General features: G+C 34.7%; 1 protein-coding gene and 1 long non-coding RNA gene across 5 annotated transcripts in view; one reads left to right on the top strand and one right to left on the bottom strand.

The window, feature by feature from the left end:
• Nucleotides 1–22,661, bottom strand: part of LOC110842914 (mucin-5AC) — a 78,259-nt gene extending 55,598 nt beyond the window's left edge. For 2 of the 3 annotated variants that reach the window (XM_035848623.1, XM_035848625.1), the window contains exons 1-2: nt 21,882–22,661; nt 4,047–4,104 (exon numbers count right to left, since the gene is read on the bottom strand). The gene's annotated coding sequence lies outside the window, so the exon portion shown is untranslated. Of the gene's footprint in view, nt 1–4,046; nt 4,105–6,446; nt 6,602–21,881 lie in introns of all 3 variants that reach the window. The other variant, XM_035848624.1, reaches the window with a different exon arrangement.
• Nucleotides 15,417–16,484, top strand: LOC118434633. 2 transcript variants are annotated; one of them, XR_004834155.1, is made up of 3 exons: nt 15,431–15,826; nt 15,946–16,105; nt 16,198–16,484. It is a non-coding gene; the product is annotated as an uncharacterized LOC118434633 (long non-coding RNA). The 2 variants fall into 2 exon arrangements; XR_004834154.1 differs by having other exon boundaries at nt 15,417–15,826; nt 15,946–16,484.
• Nucleotides 22,662–22,956: the final 295 nt, after the last annotated feature.

The following is a 22,956-nucleotide window of genomic DNA, read 5'->3' as shown; positions in this document are numbered from 1 at the left end:
CAAACATACATAATTATTTACTTCTTTTTGTGTGTTTATCTATTTATGGTCATGGAAGTGCGACAAATTTATGAGCATGCGATATTTCCAGCTCATCATTTTATTTACTTAGTTTTAGATTCTAATTTTCCATACACAAATTTGACCAATGCATGAAAATAAATAATAAAAATAAGCTACATTTTTATCTAAATTATATTTAGAAGGGGTTCAGTAAAATCTCAAATTCAACAACATTAAGCATTTTATGCATGCATTACACTGCAGCACATTACATCACATGCATACACTGTGTTGTTATGTTTGATGGAAAGCACTTGAACGGATCTTCAATCCCTAAAACTCTTCAGCAGAACTCACTCAGCACAAAGAAAGAAGAAAAGACGACAGAACGACGTTCACTCGACTAAAATGGAATAAAAAACTTTGAAATTGTTTATTTTTCCCTTGTCATCCTCTTTCCTTTGTGCTTTGGTACTTAGCACCAGTGAACGAGTGGAGCACAGTACATGTGTGTCCATGATGTACTTAATATATTTTAGTGGATGAAGCATATGTACAATGTGTGTGTGTGTATACGTACATACGTGTGAACAGCCTATAAAAGGAACTTCAAAGCATTAAACACTTTTCAAGGAAAGAGTTAAAGCTCAAGATTACTTTTCAACTTTAAATTCAATTGTAAAGTCATTCTAAGATGGATATATTTACTTTACTATCGCGTAAATGGTGCTAAAAACTTTTTTATCATGGGAAAACTTGCTTATTTCCTGCTTGCGTATGCTTTTAATTTAACAAATTAATTTATACTTTTACCTTAAATTCTAGCTGAATGAAATTTGTAGAGTTACATAGGTGATGAAAGGTAGTCGTACATATATATACGTACATACATACATGTAGATATATAAGTAGGAGGACATGAGTATGCATAGTGGATTTGTTGACCCGGCTTCGAAAAAGATTAAAGCGTAAAGTTAAGCCAAAAGCAAAACGTACCACAGAAAGGCTTTACTCTGCACTCGACTTTTACTCTGCTGAGGACGACTGGGATGAAAAAGGTTGAATCTCTTCACGTCAAATACAAATCTTTCAAATAGTTTACAAGCAGAGTCCCCTTGTCTTGTTGACTAGAGTGGTTTTAGGCTGAGTGACTAGGAACCGTTGGGGACATGACGAGGGTCGTCTTGACGAAAACAGTGCAAAATGCAGGAAACGAAAAATTTTTACGTCACAAAATGTCAAAGTATTTTTATCTCATAAAAATGTTGGATTTTGAAAATCATTTGAATAACTGATGTACCATAAAATTTGTGACTACATTTTATTTCCCAGATGACTAACCAAACCCTAAATCGCGTTTTTATAAACCCACAATCAGAAACTCTAGAATACTTGCATTAACATGACGGAACGTGAATTTACACTTTGTACATGCATATTTATGTTACGGAACAGTTCGTTAGTGATAAATCGCGTACACAAAATTTTACGTGTTGCGATTTAACTAAGGATTTAGGATTTCGCAGTGAAAGGGACAAGTGAACTACACTACTCTCAAATATGTAGTCTCAAGTCTCGTAGAATTTCCTGTGCTTCAACTTCACGTCCTTGATAAAAGTTTAAACGGGACCATATTACGCTATTCAGGAACTATATGAGTATTAACTTGACACCATCAGTCACGTAACTAAATACATGCATGTGAACTTATCCTTAGTATTGCATAGCTGGACTGAGTTCTAGGAAAAACTTTTGTGCTTATTGAATTTGCCAATTATGATAAGTACATCAGAGTTCCTTTTGTATCAAAATTTGGGAAAACTCGAGTGAAAAGAGTCAAAGAAAAACTAAACTCCAGCAACTCAATAATGAACTAATATTTGCAAATCGTGCATGGCCTAAATGCTTGATACATATGTATGTATTCATGTATATAGGTAATGTAGGTATGTATGTACATATCTATACATTTGTATAAATTTCTGAACTCGCTGGTTGTAAGATTTCATAACGCGAATAAAATCATGCAAGATGCATATCAATAAAGTGATCAAACTTTTTCTGCATTCTCTACTTATGGTAAATAAAATCTCGTAAATGATGCCAAATTAATATTCTGTAATGTGATACGTAATTTCTTACAACTGTTTCGCTTTATATAACTTTTAGCTTTTTAGTCCGAGCCAATGCTTGTGCCAGAGGTTTCTCCCATTTCAATTGCAGGTTAGAAAAGGGTTGTCCAGTAATCCTTTGCCTAAAATAGGTTGGTCGTGCTGTTGTTAAAAGGGCCTCCACCCTGTTTGGTCCCTGTCTGATTTCACATCAGATTCAGATCTTCAATCCTGTCGAATAGGACACCCTACACCACTGTGAAAAGGTTTACTTTTTAGCCCGAGTCAGGGCTTATGGAACCGTCATGTCCGTCCGTCTGTCCGTCCGTCCGTCCGTCCGTCCGTCTGTCCGGCACGATAGAGCCAAAACGGCTGAACCGATTGACTTGAAATTTTTACCATATGCATATTGGACAAAGTTAGGAAACGAGTTCGAAGATGGGCGAAATCGGTCAAGTGGTTGACCGGTGGGGGTCATCGGAGTGGGTGGGGTATTATGCACCAAATTTCAAAATTGTCGTAGAAGGCTAAAATTGGGTACAGAGGTTGCTAATGGCTCCTAATAGATAAAAATGACTTTAAGTTTGAAAAATTTTCATCTTGAGGGACCCTATGGGATGACCCATACTGATTTTTCAAAATCGTCATAAAAACCTGAAATTTGGTAGAGAGGTTGCTAATGGGTCTTAATAGAAGAATATGACGTGGAATTGGTAAAATTCTTATCAGGAGCGACCCTATGGGGTGACCCATACCGATTTTTAGAAATTACTTTAAAAACATTAAATCCGGCAAGGTCATACCTAATGGCTTCTCATGAAAGGATATGAAGTTAAAAGTGAGCGAATTTTAACCAGAGTGACCCTGGAGGGTAACCCATACCATTTTTTAAGTTTAATTTTTTCCATCTGAAATTTGGTACGAAGGCTAAAAACCACTTCTTGATAGCAAATATAGCTGTGGAAGTTCAAAGTGGTAATATTATGTCGGTCAATTCGGAGAAAAATTTAGAAACAGCTAGGACTCACGGAGTCAGGGACTCTGTCCCTGACTCGGGCTATATGGAGTCTGCACTGTAGGTTTTTCTTACTTTGCACAACAACCCCCACTTGACCAAATATGGTAACCACGTTCCACTCAAAGTAACTGTATCTGTAATCGATTTTTTTCACTATTCATTTATTTTTTATACTACCCACTACAACCTTTAAACTCTTCCAGTTTAAATTTACAGTGTCTTTCGTATATTAATAATATGTTTAGGCCTTGTGCTTGTATGTGTGTGTATATTTATATAACATTACGAAAGTAAACCCGACCCATCAACGAATGAAAGTATATGAGAACCCACTTTTATTTTCTTCACGATTGATGACCAAATGCATCATTAAGTTTCAAGATTTACGTGAGACTGAACAGAGAAACGTGGCCGTAAACCTAAAGAGATTTTTTAAAGGATATCAGAAACGCCTAAACCATGTTTAGCATTTAATATTAATATATTGCAAACTGAGCGAAACCTTTAATTTTGAAACTCTTCCTCAGACACAGAAAAGGGTCTTGTTCATTCAAATAAATATGCACATGCAATCTAAAACAAACAATGAATATATCCAGTCGGTCACTAATTCGTTTGATAAGCGTTTTCTAGTAAACCCAATAACGGGAAAGAATTTTTATTAAAAATTTCCCACATTGATGTATAAAGTATTTATATAAAAAATATCAAGTTTCAAAATGTCCTCCTCTGACTTGCACACATTTGTGAAGTCTGCGTACTTGTTTTACTAAGAAATGAAAAAAAAATGAAAATTGTTTATTTGTTTAAAATACATGGTATTTTCCTTTTTCTTAAACAAGAAGATCTCCGAAGAAGTCTAAATAATAATTAATTGATATATTTATTGTCGAAAATTTTCAAAAAAATGTTACCTGTGATAACCTCCCACAATGTGTTATCTTGATTCAATAATATAGTCCTGCGATAATCCTGGAATTGAAAAAATTGAATTTAATACTTTTGGTTATCATTTTAACATACAATTTTGTTTATTTGAATTAAATTAAATATTTTATCACAACTACTGAGCCTCCGGTTTTAATATATTGATTTGCATTCGATTGCATAATAAAACATCGGCTTTATTAGTTAATACGCCATCAGTGAAGTGTTTAGGTGTACATATATATTATTTATTTCCCGTTTATGTAATGCTGAGAATTCCATATGAAGCAATAGGAGTGTGATGTGATGGAAAAATAATTTGACAATGATACCAAGTGAACCTTTTTCCAAAAGGTTAATTACCTACTCGTGCACATTTTTATTTTCTGTAGTGGGTTGGTGCACTGCACATTTACTTTTCTCTGATTGAAAATCTCATGCTGCATCTATCCAAAACATAAAATCTCTTCGGGACGTGAGAGTGTGGGGGAACATTCTCTTCGCAGTGATGTATTATTTAATCAAAAGATAGGAATGCTGCGAAATTAGAGTGTTTAAAGTATATATAGTCTGGTACACAACCTGAAATATTTACATAGATATTTTTCGGTCAGTTTAGGGCGTAACAAGTTAATACAAACCTTGATGCAACAATGACACATTTGAACTGTTTAAAGTAAAGCATTTAACAAATAGCAGAGATGTACTGCATGTTGCACCGAACTGGGATTACTGAAAAATAGTTTTAATTTCTAAAATACTTGTGTGATCCTGGATAAAATCCAAATAATTAGAGTATGAAATATTTCAAAATTTCAAGGACAAAACCCGCATGCATTTGTTGTATATTATATATGTATTGTATGTATATTTTTTTTAAAGTAATTTCAAGTTCCCTTCATGTGAAGCTTTTGTAGTTGAGTTTGTGTTGCGCATGAGACAGTGCGAGTATTAAAACAAGAATAAAAATTGAACTTGCGTCTGGTCCAGAATACAAATGACAAACAAAACATAAACTTAGCAAGCCGTCCAGTCCAACCCACCCCAAAAAGAAAAATCAAACATGCTCAACAAACTTTATTCCATCAGCTCAATTGACTGACTGTGTGCAAAGTGATACAAATGTTTGCAGCTTGATAAAGAGGAACTCGTAGATAATTGTTTAAATTTTAAAAAATAAAGCCGCAAAAATGCGTTTTTTTATATATTTTTCTCGTTCAAAACACGAAGAGCAATCAACCAATTAAGGTTCACGACTTTTTCCATATTTCAAATTGAGCCCCCAAAAGTCCGATAAAAATGAAATGGGCAATAAAATAAATTCCACACAGATCAAGGGTATAGATATTGAAAGAAACCTTACATGTTGACGCCCTATTGCGTCGTCAGGGTTAAAAACAAGCCTCGATACGCTATATCATCTAGGCTTATCGTTCAGAACGTTCCGAAGTGACCCTACGATCTGCAATCCATACAGACGTATATCTGCTCCAGGAAGGTTATTAATGATGAAAAATAATAATTATTATTGCTCGAAGCAGAAGGGCCATTAACTCCATGTGGTACGTAATGATATCACAGCGTAATGCACAACAGCAACTGCAATTACTCCCACAGGCTGAAGGGAGAGGCAGTCGGACCGTCGGTTCGGCATTAGCAATTTCCCATGAATTCAACAAAGTGCTTCCAAACCAACTTTTCGAAACAGAAGCAGTATGTAGTGTGTCCGTATGTGGTAGCAGGTCATGATCCCCTCTCATCCCGTTGCGATTTCCAGATAAGTATTACGACATTGAAACGTCAAATAAATATTCCACCATTTATTTTTAAGTATCTTCGTACAACTAAAATTGCATCAATTTGACACATGCCAAAATTGTGTTCAAATACACTGCTGAAGGTAGAAATATTTATTTAATGCAAAATCTAATGTAAACCAACATTACGATTTACCATTTCGTTGTTACACCCACTTTACAGGGTCGGATAGGATATGCAGTAAAGTAAACACAGCAATAAATCCAACAATTCCATAATATTATTCAATTTATCAAAGAGAACGGATGTCCAGTTCACTTGTTCTTTGTCTATTTGTACTCGTTGGGTTTGCTGAGTAAATAGTCAAGCCGACTGATCAGGATGCGAAGAAATGTTTAGAATTAGAATATTTGCACAATATAATGCTCCAGACATCAGGAGAGAGCTGGAGAAAAGTAGAGAGGATTTCATGAACGATCCAATTTTACTTTACTTTGTTAGCCAAGGATTTGGATTGCTTGCTCTACTTTGTTCTTTCAAAATTGGAAATTGGGCAAAACAAAACAGAAGATAGACAAAAGCAGGCAGGGCTGACTGGAATGGGCAAAAATAATAAAAAGGAAACTCACAATTTATTACGTACGGGTGTGCTCTTATAAAGCGGATGCGGACGGAGGGGGACTTGGTAGTAGTGCAAGAAATTTCTTATTTATGAATCCATTCAGCAGCAACTATTCAACTTTCGTTCCTCTCGTTTAATTGAGCGTTGAATTCAGCCAGAAGCCTGAGTAATAACAAACAAATACATATGTCCATGTTCTTTATTTGCCACGGTTATTGCATCGTATCAAGCAAGACGAATAATGCATAGATCGACTGAAACATTATGTAGAACTGTGTGTGGAGGGTGCTACACGGCGTGACAATATATAATATTGAGCCATTCTTTCCAGAATGGAGGAACATAGTCTTGCATGGACGAGTAAGGAACGGTGTTATCATTTTGTTTTCTCAAGTTTGCACATTTGTGCTTTACTTCGGATACATTTAACATCACGCAACCAACCATCTAAATCTATGTCATAATGCAATAGAGAAGGAAAGCAGCTCATTCAAATGGAAAAAGGCTTTGTCCGTGTGATTCTTGGCACTATTTGGCTGCTATACGAACGAATACGATGGGTCGACATGCCGCTGAAATGAATTAAAGGATTAAAGAACAAAATCTGCTTATCTTTTAATTGCATTTTACTCTATATCATTTCCCAGGCCTATCCCAATTTCCAAAAGTGCTTTCATTTCGAACTCACCCTGATTTACTTTAGCCCATTTATATTGCTTTCACATCTAAATTAAACGTTTGTAAAGAAATTAAATAATGCATAAATACGGCAGTATCAGCAGAAAAGTTTTACCGGATCCATTCCTATCTTTATGAAACTATAGCCGTATATTTTTTAGCATACGGCGGGTGGGAGCTTTTGTCGTGTATTCCTCGACTGGTTTTTCATGCATTCGGTAAATATTGTTCTAAATGCTTTAATTTAGCTGATAATAAAAACCCGTAAATGCTTAAGCCCTAAGGGACCTCGTATTCACAAACGACAAAAGTATTTTGCGGCTGTCGTGCTTCTATTTTTATCAAAAGAGACCAGGCATACGAGAAAATTGTGTATACGGATAACAATATAATAAGCACTGAATCTAAAAATTATTTGCTTATTCAGCTTGGTGGGTACTGTAATTAGATATAAGAATTGGTGCGTGTTTGAATTCTTTTATTCTTTTATGTTGCTTTCTTCTCGTAATCTCACAGGAAATCTTACAATTTCATAATATCCGGTTTCCCTTGCTTCCTTCCTGGATAAAGAAAGTTATGTATCTTGGATGAGATACTTTTTCTACTTTTCCACGCAACAAGGTGGGCGGCATATATGCACTAATGCATGGCGAGATTTAATTTAAAGCCACTTTTATGAACTTCCTTACTTTATATTACGTCGTTTTAATCACTGTTACACAACACCACCACTTTCAGACTTACATATTTATAGAAACAACTTTGTTCTGCCACTCAGAGCGGTTCAACTTTTAGAATTAATGCACTTCTCCTAATTTTACAGCTTCAACAAAATTTGAGATTGAAGGTGTACAATGTACTCGCTTTGCCAAGATTACGGAGTCCTTGGGGTGCCAGCAAAGTTATTAATCAAAATGAATATTTCCTTGTTTCATGCTTACTAATACTGCATGCTACAACTGAGCCATTATGTTCAGACCCATAGAAAGTAAAACCCATGCAGTGTATGTGAGTAGTTAATCATCCTCTTAAAAGTGGAACTTACCCACCCAAAGTAAAGTGCGGGGGGAATAAGCCTGAGCTTGGAAAGTAGGTGCCTTGGTCTAAAATCGATATCATTTATCATCTCGCAATCCAACCACAATTTTAAAAGAGCAACAATATACATATTTTATACATGGTGGGCATATGTTTCGTGATTATATTCTAATCCAACTAACTTTTGAATGGAAACGATAATATAATTTATATCTAAATATCAGTGTTTTAATTCTTATCAAATATTTATTAATTTACTTCTTATGTACTCAACCTAAAAAATGTATGCATATTTATACGCACACTAAATTGTCCTTTTCAATGTTTGCCATGCATGCATAGAACTAAAAATACATTTCCCTAAAATTTGTCGTTTACAAAAGGAAGAGTTATTACGTAGCCAAGTTTACTGGCGACTTGATCAATAATCCAACCCATATGACTTGGAGTTTGATTAAATTTAAGCATAATGAAAATTTTTCCAATATTAATAAATAATAGATCACAAGCCAAACTAACAGAGAGATGTTTGAGACAGGGATAGCACACTTGTCTTTGTCAGTACAGATATGTATGTGCAGAATGGTAAGTAGTTGTGCCGTCAATATGATGGGATAGCTTTAATCAATACTGGATTAATATCTCACCAACTAAACCCAACCACCACGACTCTCATCGTGTTAGATTAGATCAGGACGACGATTCTGTTAGTGAGTTGTCGTTGTGGTTTGTCAGATTTTATTAAATGTGATGGGACCTCACTTGCGTCACAAGGAGTGTGTCCTTAATAATAATGTCTCCATTGTAAGGATCGAATAAACGAGAGGAATTTCCAATAAGTCTTTGTGCTAGGAACGTCGTTTGATCCGTTCTACGAGGTGTTCCAATGATGCGGACGATGCTAAACTAAATGTCAATCACAATCATCCCAAAATAACTCATCTTCCACCTCAATATAATTAATATCAGGGAGACTTCTTTCCTTATATTTTCTAGAATAAATGGATTGCAAAAGATTCCCAAAGACCAGAAGACAGAAAATTAACTAACAATACAAAACAAATCTAATTAATCAGAGCTTGGGCAAGTTTTTCAGTGGTTAGATGAACGGGGTAAATTTCTCTTCCTTATTATTTTCACTTTGGGAAAGGACTTCTGGGTTTGATTTTGTAATCAACAATTTGCCTTAAAATTATAAGGATGTATCCGCTTGAAGGATAAAGGGATGAAAACTCTGCAGGATGCATATCAAGAGAAAAAAGACTTGCTTGAAGGATAACATTTGAGTTCAAAGACTCAGGAGGGGAGCTTGCGAGGTTGATAATAACAGATCTTGATGCCCTTTGGATATGTGATAGGGCCTCATGAGTGTACTAAAACCCTGAAGTGGTTTGACTCCATGGCCACATTTGCGCCCGCCACACCCACTCAAAAATGTACAAAAAACGCTTTCACTCCAGTTTTCACTCACTCAAATCCGTCAAAAATCCAATTTTACTCGGATTTTGAAATTTCTTTCATCATTACACTCCCAGATAGTTGCTTTCTTCAATCCAATATCAAACCCAATTTTTTCGAAATTTTTAGTATTTTTAAAATTTGAAATTCTGAATGAGGATTGTTGTAGTAATCAACAACTCAAATTACGCCTGCGAAATAATCATCAGCAAAATTGAGTTTGATATGGAATTGAAGAAAGCAACTATCTGGGAGCGTAATGGTGAAAGAAATTTCAAAATCCAGTAAAATTGGATTTCTGGCGTGGATTTGAGTGAGTGAAAACTGGAGTGAAAGCGTTTTTTGGGCATTTTTGAGTGGGTGTGGCGGGCGCAAATGTGGCCATGGAGTCAAACCACTTCAGGGTTTTAGTACACTCATGAGACCCTATCACATATCCAAAGGGCATCGAGATCTGTTATTATCAACCTCGCAAGCTCCCCTCCTCAGTCAGTTCATACGTGTACCACGACTTCGTTAAATCTGTATCTCAAGTCTCCTTTATGCTACATCCATACATGTTATCCAATTTTCTCTAGAATCAAGTTTTTTGCTGGTCAGAGACTACGAAGGCTTCGCTACTCGAAATTATAAAAAAATAAACAGGAGCTGTGGAAGCTTCTCTACTTAATGTCCAGCCAGATTAAGAAGGAATAAATTCTACAGAAAAAAAATTACACTCGGTCACGGACAACCTACAATTAACTCTTTTATAATCATTACTGCTTTGGTAGGTGTTGCTTTGTTTCATTAAATTCATTCCACCACTAATAGCACTGCATGGCAGTTGTAAGTATATACTTATCTATGCATGTGTATGGATAATACTCGCTACTAAAATCTGCAAGTCCTCCTAAAAGCTCTAATTAGCACCAAGATAGTTAATACGCATTCATAAAAACACTTATAGGCTGTAAAGTTGGTTAGTGCAAATACTCATACTATTGAAACATTTAAATTTTATTGGCTATGAGAATAGTGAGCACATCACAACTGGTTTGTCGCGTACACAAAAATACGCATTTCTTTGTTGTAAACTAATAATTCTAAGCAATCATAATTGTATTGTCAATATATCACGAAAAGTATGCACTCAAATGATAAATAGATGCACAATTTAGTGAGTATATATGTGAACTGTGTGTATATGCATGTAGCACTTTAATGATTTATTCTATATAGATAAATACGATGTGAACATACATATCTTGAATTTTTTGCAATAAAGTTGTAGCATGGACATTTAACAATGGCTCATCTGTCAAAAGACTTAAACTTTTTCATGTATAGATTTATTATTGTCGTGCTCCATCATCAATAAACCAATTCAATCAAGAGGGATTACGTATTGAAATATTTTTTACCTGTGCAAGTAACTATCTCAATTTATAAAATATAGTGGCTTCCTTATAATCTCTTCTTGGGTTGTATGTTCATAATTACATCTCACATTTTCCGTCATCACATTTAATACATTTACCTAGAAAAATCTTAAATGATAACTACTAGTAAATGTTTTCGAAAAATCCTAATTGATTTAGCTTAAAATTTGGGTATACATACATATGAAAGTAAGCAGATGCATATTTTCATTACCACGAAGATTACTAAAAGTTTTTTTATGCATGCACAAACGGGTTGTGTGATGATGATGATGGAGATTTTTGCCTGTCATATGAACACAAAAGCGAAACTGAAAATAACTAGTGGCCGTTTATTTTTGTGTGGACGAAAACAGCATACTAATGACTCAATGTGGCCTGTGAATATTATTGTGTTAATTTTTTTAACTTATCGGTTTACTGTAAGAGATTTGGATGGGATAAGCAATCAGAATTTTATACATATTATCTGTAGTCTCGTCTCGTTCTCTGTGTGTTTTGTCCGACAAGAACAAACTTTTAACCAGTTGCATTGATGCAATGGTTCGTCTTATACTGTTTAGAAGGCACTTAAAATTCTCAGCTCGACTCTTTTTAAATGGACAGGTACTACTCGCATAACTGGATTAACGTGAACCGGTTCAGCTTGTTGTAAGGCTTAAAATATTATTAAGGTTGCCGCAATAAAAAGTGACAATGAAATTTGATTTCTATATATAATTACGGAAAAAGTTGCTTTAAAAGTTGTCCAGTTCCGGACATTCGGAATGGATTACATGAGATTATTTTATTTCAATAACTTTATTTAATGCTGCGCAAAATAAGAATTATAGTTTTCAAAACGATGATGCACTGTTATGCTCAAGTTTATTGTGCAACACAATAATTGTGACTATATATGCATCAAAGTTTTAATGACGACCACCCGTCACATGCACAATTAAATTAAGGCAAAAACTAGCACACACACTTCATTTAAACAGTTGATTGGACTAATAAAGTATCAACTCAAGTTAAATCTTTGCTTGACAAGATGGATAAAAAGAGCCTGTGGGTCCTTGAAGTTTCAAGGTTGGCGTTGTTTTGTGACTATTAGAATATATATGCTCCATGTACAATGTATTTGTATACCAGTGAGAATAAGGAACCGTATTGTGCGAATTGTAGAAGGAATACAATCCATCCATCCATATTGTTGTAAATTCTTCTTTTCTGTACAGTCACAGGAATGGATGTACAAGTTGTCTTTGCATCTTTATGTAACCATAATAAATTACCTACACAAATACATTTTATCGTACTTTGTTGCTTTTTGCTGGAGAACGTTCTGCTCGTGTTCTTTTCAAATCCATTTAAAATGCACCAAAACATTTTCATTACCATTAGCATTAAACGCGTCGTGTAATAAGAAAGAATAACAACCGACTAACACTTGTGTACGTCGTGTAATTATTATAAAATGTAAGCTGTAAAATTTTTACATACTTGTGAAAATGACGGCAGAAATATGTTAAAATAATGGACACCACAAAAAATGATGTTAAAGTATAATACGGCTTAAATAAGTACCCATCGTCTCACACTTTCATGATATGTATGGTACGAGTATAATGAATGATACTTGCACTGTAAAGAAAATTTTAAATTTTGTAAACCTCATAAGACTCGGTCATTCTCTTTGATATCATCACATCTGTCATTACCATTCCGTTTCATGAATGACGATGTATTCACCTTCACTACCTGCATGTGTATGTATGCACGTTTAATCTACTATGTATAGACCTTAATTCAAACTCATCGTCTTCCACAAGTCTGGACATTTCATTATGAGTGCAAATATAGCGAGGGTGGAATATGTACTTTTAAGAACAGGACGAAAATAAACCAGCATAAGCGTTAAGAACTTCAACCATGGTATTTAGTATACAAAAGTCGAGGAACAAGACGACATCAGCTTCACGATGAAACCATACGAGTCAATCTTATTCATCTTCAACAATAATACTTTTTTCGTTTTTTATTCCCTTCCACCAAGCTCTGCATGAGGATTGTTAGTTCTGCTGATTACCAAGTTGATAATGGTCTTTAATAGGAAGAAGAAAATGAGCGTGAAGTAAACCTGTTGTCCAGTGATATATAAAAATGTAACTCTCCACCTGCATTGAATCTTCTCCAAGTGTAAATTACAGTTGTGTGTTATTTCTTACGTGTTGTGTATGTATATACTTTGGGCTTTTTCCATGCAGTGATATCTTTGGCAGAAGAGTTACTTGTCCATTAAATGTTTTAGCATGTGGAACAGCAATACATAAAGAAGTGTGTATAATACCATTGTATTGTAAGAGCCTTAAGAGTAATTCTATCCATGCTCGCCTGAATTTACGTCAGCCAGCAAATAAGTAGTTTACGCTGAGCTTAGCGTGAAGGAAATCTTCTCTTCGAGCAGAAAGATAGGTTTAAGAAAAAAACACAAAATTAAAATCCTGGTTGATTTTGGATTGAAATGGATCGAATTCTATTTTTAAAATGTATGTACTTCAACCTACTAAGAAATGATAAATAAAATGACATTTTAGACACAATTCTTGAATTATCATAGTTTTCTCTGCATATTTACTTACGGATGCATTTCTGCCATAGTTAGCAGCACTATCTGGGTCAAATATTGTACTTTGTGTTGTTCAAGAAGTAAAATGTGTGTGACTGGATCTGTTTCTTGAATCCCCAGTCTACACACGTAAGTACATATATTTATTCGAGTTTCTTTTTCTTTCTCTCAAAAAAAGTTTACAGTAACGTGAGCTAAAATAAGGACCATGTCATGGAGCGAACGAACCGAGTGGAAAGATAAAGACGAGAGGAATAAATAAAGGTACAAAGACAGCTCATTAGATCACTGAAGGTTGATAAGCAGTTCGGATAGAAGAAGTAAACTATCAACTTTTGACTGAATCTTCCTCTTGGTCTCGTACTTTAGTTGGTGGGAATAATAGGAAGAAGAAGGCATATAGTCACTGCATACACGCTGCAGTCTATTTTGTGTCCGTCGGTATACCCATTGCAGCAACAGAAATAAGTGCTCTCTCTGCCTGCAATAAGAAGATGAACACAATCAAGAAGAAAATCTTAAATCTTCGACCGACTGTTGTAATATTCATTTCATTCCCTCCGGCTCCTCATCCACGTACATTATACTACTTTCGATTCAATCACGGGGATGATGATGAGATGGGAAAGAACGAAACAGACAAAATTTTAGAATCAAGTTTATACAGTCACAAACCACAATCGGATGAATAAGATAAATCTTTGAAACACGATTTTCATTTCCTACAAATCTTGATAAAAACGCGAGTTAATGAAAGTCACCGTGCAATAAAAAGCATGTACGTACATCTGCATAATAGTAAAGATTACGCATTACGTATGTATATACATACTTGTGCATAAATAAACTGCGAAACCTACAAAGAATCTATAAAACTGGAATGATTTTGATTATGTCTGTAGAATTAAAAATATTAAGAAACCAGAACTATTAATAGTTAACGAGAAATACCAAATCCTTATTAACAAACCAGATTCACTCAATTTTTTTATTTTGTTATATAACAAGTTGAAGAATAACGAGTATGTATGTATCTGTACACATACACATAATTTGTACAAAGCTATATACGTGTGTACACAAGTTCACTATTTACAAGTTATGGCAGCAACACGAAAATATCTCCAATTACTATAACCGGATTATTATGAGATAGTACACATCGGCAAATCAGCAAGGTCTTCATTTGGTCACGCAAATAGACAATATTTGGTAATGTTTGTGGGTTCCTTACGATTGAATACGTATGAAAGTGGCTCTTCACTGCGTTTTGCATTATTATGCAATTTAGCAATTTTACTAGCAAAGTCGACTCTTCCTCAAAGTGTATGGATTTGTTTTCCATTTCGCTAAAAGTTATGCATATGTACCTACATACGTAATGGATTAGGTTATGCCTAGTTTAAACGGATGATAAATCAAATTAAATTATATATCGATTGAATATAGATACGATTATGCAAAATAATTAAGTATATGATTTTAAATTCTTCATGAAGACAAGCATGATATAAAAAATAGCTTGTTATTGCTTTTTCTATTCATACATGAATTAATGTCGAAATCAAGATTAAGAACAAGTCGTGTCAGCTTTGTTTGGTTGGATTCACGAACGAACTGACATTTTTACACAAGCACAATAGCATTATGTATGTAATGTGTGTGTATGTCCAATAACCTTGGCCTTAACCTCGATATGAGATCCTTTGTTAACTAATAATGCTCCAGCTGTGGTGGTTGAGCTTTATCAATAATTATTATTACCTGAGGTATGGTAGCAAAAAAAAACATGTATGTACATATACTATTTATCACTTGAAGAATATGCAAACTAAATTCCCCACGAGCTGCTAAAATAATATTATTTCACAATCTTTGATCGTGCTAATTTCCAAAATTTTATTTGAAGGTAGAAAAAGAAAACGAACCAACGATTTTCCTGTACTTCACTTTAACATTTCCTGTTATTTACTTCACATATAAACCTTCCGTGCTGACAACAATAAAACCAAAGAAAACTGAAAATAAATTGTTTGTGCGTGGTGGTTTTGTTATCTGGATGTGAGATCACTCTCTGGTAAGAGCATATGTACATAACTACGAGGATGGAATGATGGATCGACCCAATGTACTGACTGAATCCATGCATAAACATACAGGAACTGAAAGTTCAAGTTGAAGGTTATTACATCACTCACAACTTGGTTGATAATGGTGCTGTGGTGTATCAGCCATAAATTGATAAGCCATAATTAATTAATTCTGTGATGCTCTCTAATATATTCTATATTGTTCCATAGACAAGTGTATGTACACAAAATTATACGCTCTCAGCCCCTTCAACTTGCAAATACATGGGATAATGTGGAAGACAATTATTTAACTACTGAACAGAGAGATAGTGCATTCGTATTTACAATCGGGGATTATATTTCTGGATAACAATTATGCTACACATAAGTAAGTACACCTAATTGAATACTTAATGTCATGTCATATTGCTCGAGACTCTATCTCTTCCTTTATCAAATTAAGTATAATAATCCGAATAGGAAGTATGTACGAGTGCATTCTCCCAACAATTTTCTCAAGAAAAAAGTAAATTCCCACACGTTCCACATAAAAATTATAGTTCTATCAGTTCCATGGACAAAAAACGCCATGCAATTCTACAACTTTATGCACATCACATTTATGTATGATGTACATACGACATGTTGGACAGAGGATAACTTAGATTTTATTTAAATATTAAAATAGAATTTGTTTTTATCTTTACTGTTTTTTATGCATTCAAATCAGATTAAAATATAGTTGGCCTCTTGATTTTCAAAATCAACTTCAATAAAGGAAAATTGTCTGAATATATTCCAAAGCTACTCATGCTCTTCAATTCTTGTTTATCATACATGTACGACGTACGACTATGAAGTCACCAATACATATCAATAATCGGTACAAAAATAAATAAAAGTAGTTCAAAAGCTTTGGGTACGTTTTGGCGTGTAATACAAGTCTGAAAATTCTAAAATTAGGGTCAATTTATGAAAATACAAGTCTCCGACAACACTCAACTTCTTGAAGAATGTCGGGCACCGTGAAACTGATTAAACGTCACGTCTATGTATGTATGTAGAGTTTACGAGTAAAATAACTTTGTAGTTGCGACAAAACCTGCATTTTGCATTCAAATTTGCATACCAAATTTAGGGCTGAGTCTGATCAAATCAACTCAATGCGTATATTTGACAAGTGAACACGATTCGGTTCTATTTAAGCTACAAAGCTTAAGTTTGCTTGCAGAGCTTGCAGAGTTGGTGGACGTTTCATTCTAAATTAGCTAGTATGGAATGGATTATGTTGGCATTTGTGCCATTTGGCTAAAGTTGTCCTTGTCAAGAACAATCAGCAGTCATCAGTCAATTTCATCCAATTATTCCCAAATGGGATTGCGTTATTCATTTACCTTGCAAATAAGTGTGTTCAACTGGGAGTTTAGTCTTTTGGATTAATAAACGACTTTCTTGAGAGAGAACAACGAGCTCAGAAACGCATTGTCGGTTGAATAAGCCATTTTCCCATATAAGGACAGCCAGTCGCGATTATTCAAATTGTATTAATCAGGGTTTGTGAATTTGGTTGTTTATTTGATATCCATTACACGGCTGGAATTTCTGACGAGCCTTTTGCTTACTTCGACAGAATACAAACTGACAAATGGGCATTATTCTTGTGTATGAATACATACGTACGTACACTACATGGAATTAAAAGTGTCAAGCGAAGTTGACAGTTCAGAGCTTTATGCAGGATGTCATCCCAGAGTCCCAGACAGACGAGAGAGAGAGGTTCACTTGACGGATGAAATAATGGTTCGAATTTTCCTCGGATAAGTATTTACTACATCTCTCTCCGTCTCTTTGTGAATAATGCAACTTTTGGTGGAAAGTGGAAACTGACGGACCAAATAAGCTTTATATTTATCATCATAATTATTCTGTCAATTTATTGCTATTATTAGAACTATAATAACTAAATGACAGATGCTAATTGAAGACCGAGTTTGATATTCTAAACTAAAATTAATTTTTGGCAAAATGAACATAATTCTGCCTCGTCACCACTTGTGCACTTTATTCAATCAACGAGGTAAATATATACATACGTTACTTTCCTCTGTAATTTTGACGCGTTTGTTAAAATTAAAGCTACACAGAATGCGTACACTCATTTACATATTTCATGCAGGAGATTTTACGAGTGGGTGGTTGCCAAATTGGACCAGATATCAACTCAGTGATTACAAAGCTAATAAAATCTAAAGTACATACTATCTACTATCTACTCCCATTTATTTAAAAGTGCTCCATCGCATACACGAACCCTAAGCCAATGACAGACCAAAACCAATTTCTGTAAAATGGCAAAGTAAATGGCACCTGCTCCACATATCCATGCACAACAATCTAAAACTGTAAAACCACACGCCAAATATGACTGCATACTAAAGCAAGTTGTTGGAAAGTCTTTGGAATAAATAGAGCAGAGCAAACGACTTTGCAGAATATTATGAGAGAAAGCTGTGACCGTGGACATGGTACGTACGCGCAGAACTTTGAATAGTTGATGGTATAATAATAATACGTAATATGCATGCATACCTTCTCGCTCTGAGGAGCTAAGAAGGAGAAGGACGAGGAAAGGAGTCTAGGATAACATTACCACTGAAATGAAAATGATTTATGATAGCAAAACGAAAATAATTTTGACTACTGCTGTTGCCATCGTCAGCATCTCTCTAGCCCTGCTGCTGGACTATTAGAATCTCTGTAACAAAAACGACCAGTAAAAGCAGCAGACTCCCGTCAAATGCATCCACGACTGCGACGTTTATTTTAATGGAATGAACATTCTGCACACAAATTCTGTAATTGAATATAAAGAGAGAACATACTTGGTGAAATGTACGTGGCTCTAGTTTGAGGATATTTGTTGATCCTTTATCCAAAATGCCCTCAAGAGCTATTATGTTGTGCTTTGTGTTTATTAAAACTAACAAATCCAGCTGCACGTGGTGATGATAAGAATACTATTAAATTGAGGATAAATATAGTCCATACCAACCACCTGACGTTGCACAAAATTAATAAGTCAGGAAAGAAAAGCGCTTTTGGTCGAATTCCCTACATTCTATAAAGGTCAAGGTTACTGGCTTTTTCACAGTCGGCTCGTAGTAAGCAACTATGTAATAGCAGTGCACAAAAGAGGACGGAAAGACAACTAATATGTATGAAAGTCAATGCAACTTTCTTACTACATACACACTACTCGCATTTATTACCCAAAAACGGCTTAAGCTCTGTCCAACAACCTTTCAATTTTCTATGTTGACTTTGACTCTCTTTGCACGAATAGACATCAACAAACCAATGAATCAGCCGAATAATAATGTCCCATAGAAGACGGTCGTATTCCAATGTCCTTAAAAGCACGGAGTTTGGTGAAGAGTGGAGTGAAAGTCAAAGCAGTCGACGATGCGGAGCAATAACAAATGAAAAAGAAGAAGAACGTGTCAAGATGGAGGAGATCGACAAGGGTTCGGTTGGTTATCTTCCGTTGGCCAGAATCACGGTGTCGTTAGTGTAAGTAAGCACGAGAGGAAAATGAAATACACAGAATGCAACCTTTTATTCGATATATTTCTTTAGTGTATCTGCAAATAGTTCCCTTTCCATTGGTAAACCGTTTCATTTCACCAGATTTTATTCATTCTTTCCCTTTGTGATTCTATGTACTTGTGTCATTCCATTTTATATCGTCAACCGTAATGTGTTCATGTCATTTCAACATGTTTGCTTTTCTTCCTCTCCCAGTTGGCACTCAAGTTTACTAAATGTTGCAATTTGAGATTGCTTCAAAATTATTATGTACTTTTCCTTGCACAGCAGACCAGTATTGGTACTTGTTTCACGGTGTACAAGGAACTTTGCTCTCAGCAAAACATTTTAATTGAAACTGACTCGGGTACATTTCATACAAAACAAAATGTCAAGACGCTCTAAATTTTCATAATTAATGTCAACCATGAATATGCGTAAAGGAAGGTTGTTGGTTTGAAATTGACAATGTGGTAAATTTTCTCAAATTCTCGTGGTGTTTGGTAGAGAGATATTTATTACCGTGTGGTAAACTTCCTAAATTATATATATGCCTTATAAAACCTATAAAACAGGTGTGGTTCACTTTTCTCATTTTCAACTCTGGTTACTTATCAACATGCATATGTTACGTGTTGTAGAGGGCTATAAATAAATAGTTGAAACGTGAGGTAATCGTAACAGCGTTTGCTCATTCACCTCCAATATTTATTATTTATCACAAACGACCAACCAGAAAAGGGTTTCACTTCATTTTTCCATTCTTGCAAAGTGCAGAGAGATGTAGATTGAGGAACGCCTATAAACCTTAAATTAAGGTGAGGTGCAAATGGTGAAATCGGGTAGGATTTTGTATTGCACTATGGATGGACTGACCAGCTTAAATAAAATCGAATTCATCGTCATAACCAAAGATCTGTACTCGTCAGGAATCGGCCCAAAGTAAGTATATGCCTGTTCACGCCCAGCACTTAATCCTTTAAATGGACTTTTAATTTTACGTTTCCCATCACAGCACAGGTTCAAGGCAGGAGGGAATAGCTTCTCTCAACAACTTGGAGATCTCATATATTCATAAACAACGCCTGTTCTTAGGTTATTGTATAATCCAACTGCTTGGTTGGGTAAGGGAATAAAAAAATATGGTTATTTAGATCATTTTGTTTTATTTGATAGCAGAAAATTTTGGGAAAATTTTCGCATAATTTTTCTGTTACAATTAAAATCTTAAATTATTAACATTTTTCATATGCATTCAAGCATAGCAGGCAATTTTCAGCCAATGTACCCACTGTCTGGACTAATTGATTCAGAGAACAGCTCACTAAATATGCTTCCCCATAATTTTGTCTCTGACCCCTAACACTATGAATATATGAGCTTGTGCTTGATATGTTAACGGATATTGTTTATAACGTAGTTACTCACCTCCCAACTTGACAAATAACAAGGTTTTACTTTGTATATCTGTTTTGAGATTGTCCCATTGTCGATAAAAGTAATTTCGAATCAAAAATGTTTGATTCAAATAATTTATTAAACTCAGGAAGTTATAAAAGTCTGAAAAGTTATGGCAAACGCACACACGCGTATATTCATAAATACGTACGTATAAAGTATGTATGTATGTATGCAAATATGTTACATTGTGCAATAAAACCGAATTATTTAGATTTTCTGCCGTGCATATTCATTATTCTAGTCCACGTAAAACCAAAATTTAACGCGTATATAATTTGCATGTTTATATTTTACCAAGAAAAGCAATCTAACAAAATGTTACACAGAAATATATTGCGATATAAAAGCAGAAGACAGACAAGTTTTATTGCATTCATAGTATAAAAGTTCATGAAAAGATCGTCCGTATGTACTTAAATACACATAAATGAAATAAGGTGTACCGTGTGTACATACTTGAGTATGTGTGCGTGTGCAGTGTATTATGTATTTTTCTTAATGGTTTTTTCCATGATCAGCGAGTAACATTAAAATTTATAGTTTATCGGAGTTTTGATTAGAGTAGTTTTATTCTATGGAACAAGTATGTAGTGGCACTGGCACGTCATATTTTGGTCGATCGACCGATCAGATTCAAGAAAAGATGAAAATTTGATTGTTTTTTTATTTCAATTTAACATTAGAACAAACTGTGAGTCGTAATAAAATAAATGCTTGAATGATACTAGATTTCTCTATGCATGTATTTTGCGTATCGCAGTTATTTAATCAATTCCACTTTATATTGACGAACCAGTGACACAGGCAACTCGTCAACTCACCCAAATTAAACGACTGCTCTGTTCTGTTATTACATTTCAAGATCGATATAATACTTTAAATTATTGAGTAAGTCGGGTTGTACGAGAAATGAGAGATGGGACAGAAATGCATGTCTATATTTTCCCTGCTATACTGGACAGCAAACAATAAATAATTTCCCATTTCCTTGATCAGAGTTAAAACCTCAATAATTATAATCCATGTATACCTCAATATCGTGCCAGGTATGTGCATGCGTGAATTCCATAGATGAGAATATACACAAAATTATATACAGTATGATAAAAAAATCTTACCCGGAAATGATCCAATAAATCTCGGACAAATTTTTATTCGACAATTTTTGAATGGCTTATAATAATTGCAAGTATTTTAGTTCAATCAACTGCCACTGATTCATATATATTTATACAATTGTACTTTTTATAGTAAAAACCGATTTATCTAACCGTAAATAAAAATTATCACGAACGTGTGTGATGTATATTATGTAGACACAGCATGCATGGATCCTTTAACGCGTGCCCTCTATTTTATATTTATTATGCTGTAGATAATATAGTAAAATGCACTATTTTTAGCATTATATAGTTGCAGAGCTAGTCGTATGCAACATGAACGAGCATAATAACAACATCAAAAAGAGACTTTATGCATTAGTTGGTTAACTGATATCAGAAATTTCAATTACTCGGGGTTATCACTTGTGTAACTTTAAAGATTAACTTAACTAATCTTGAGTTACGTCAAATAGTCAAACTCACTCTTATTCCACACTCACACACACATTTGAAACACTTGTGATAAGTCAACTCACATAAAGCATGAAATGCAACTTGATATCTCTGTGGATGGAGATCAAACCATACGCTTTCGAGCTTTTTTTCTATTATTGTTATTATTATTAAATGTTCTTATCAGGGTTACGCAATATTTGACCTACTGCTTAAAACCAATGAAAATGATGACACCAAATATTTTGATTAGTTGTGAATTTTTGAAAAGCATATTTTTCATGGAGTAGAAATTCAGGAGCGAGCGAGCTCTTTCTTCCAGCTCTCGCCAACAACTGAGGAGAACTCCACGGACACGAGGGCAGTGTTGATACAGCATTTATTCTTCCCCTCCCCCACTCTCACACACAAACCAACACGACGGAGAGAGTACCAAAACCTTACCAAAACCAAAGCCACATTTTTTTATCGGTGGTTATAATAGTAATAATGGCGATACTATGATGGAGAGATATTTTTACGAGAAGGAGGATTTTATGAATTCGGAAATTGCTTCATGTGTTTCGCATTATAAATGTGCATGCATGAAATATTAACGCACGAATAATGATTGCACAATTTGCACTTTACTCTCGTA

The sequence above is a fragment of the Folsomia candida genome, unplaced genomic scaffold, assembly GCF_002217175.1.
Source record: "Folsomia candida strain VU population unplaced genomic scaffold, ASM221717v1 Fcan01_Sc002, whole genome shotgun sequence".
Lineage (NCBI taxonomy): Eukaryota > Metazoa > Arthropoda > Collembola > Entomobryomorpha > Isotomidae > Folsomia > Folsomia candida.
Note: the sequence above shows the minus strand (reverse complement) of the source record. Positions and strands in the feature narration are given on the sequence as shown.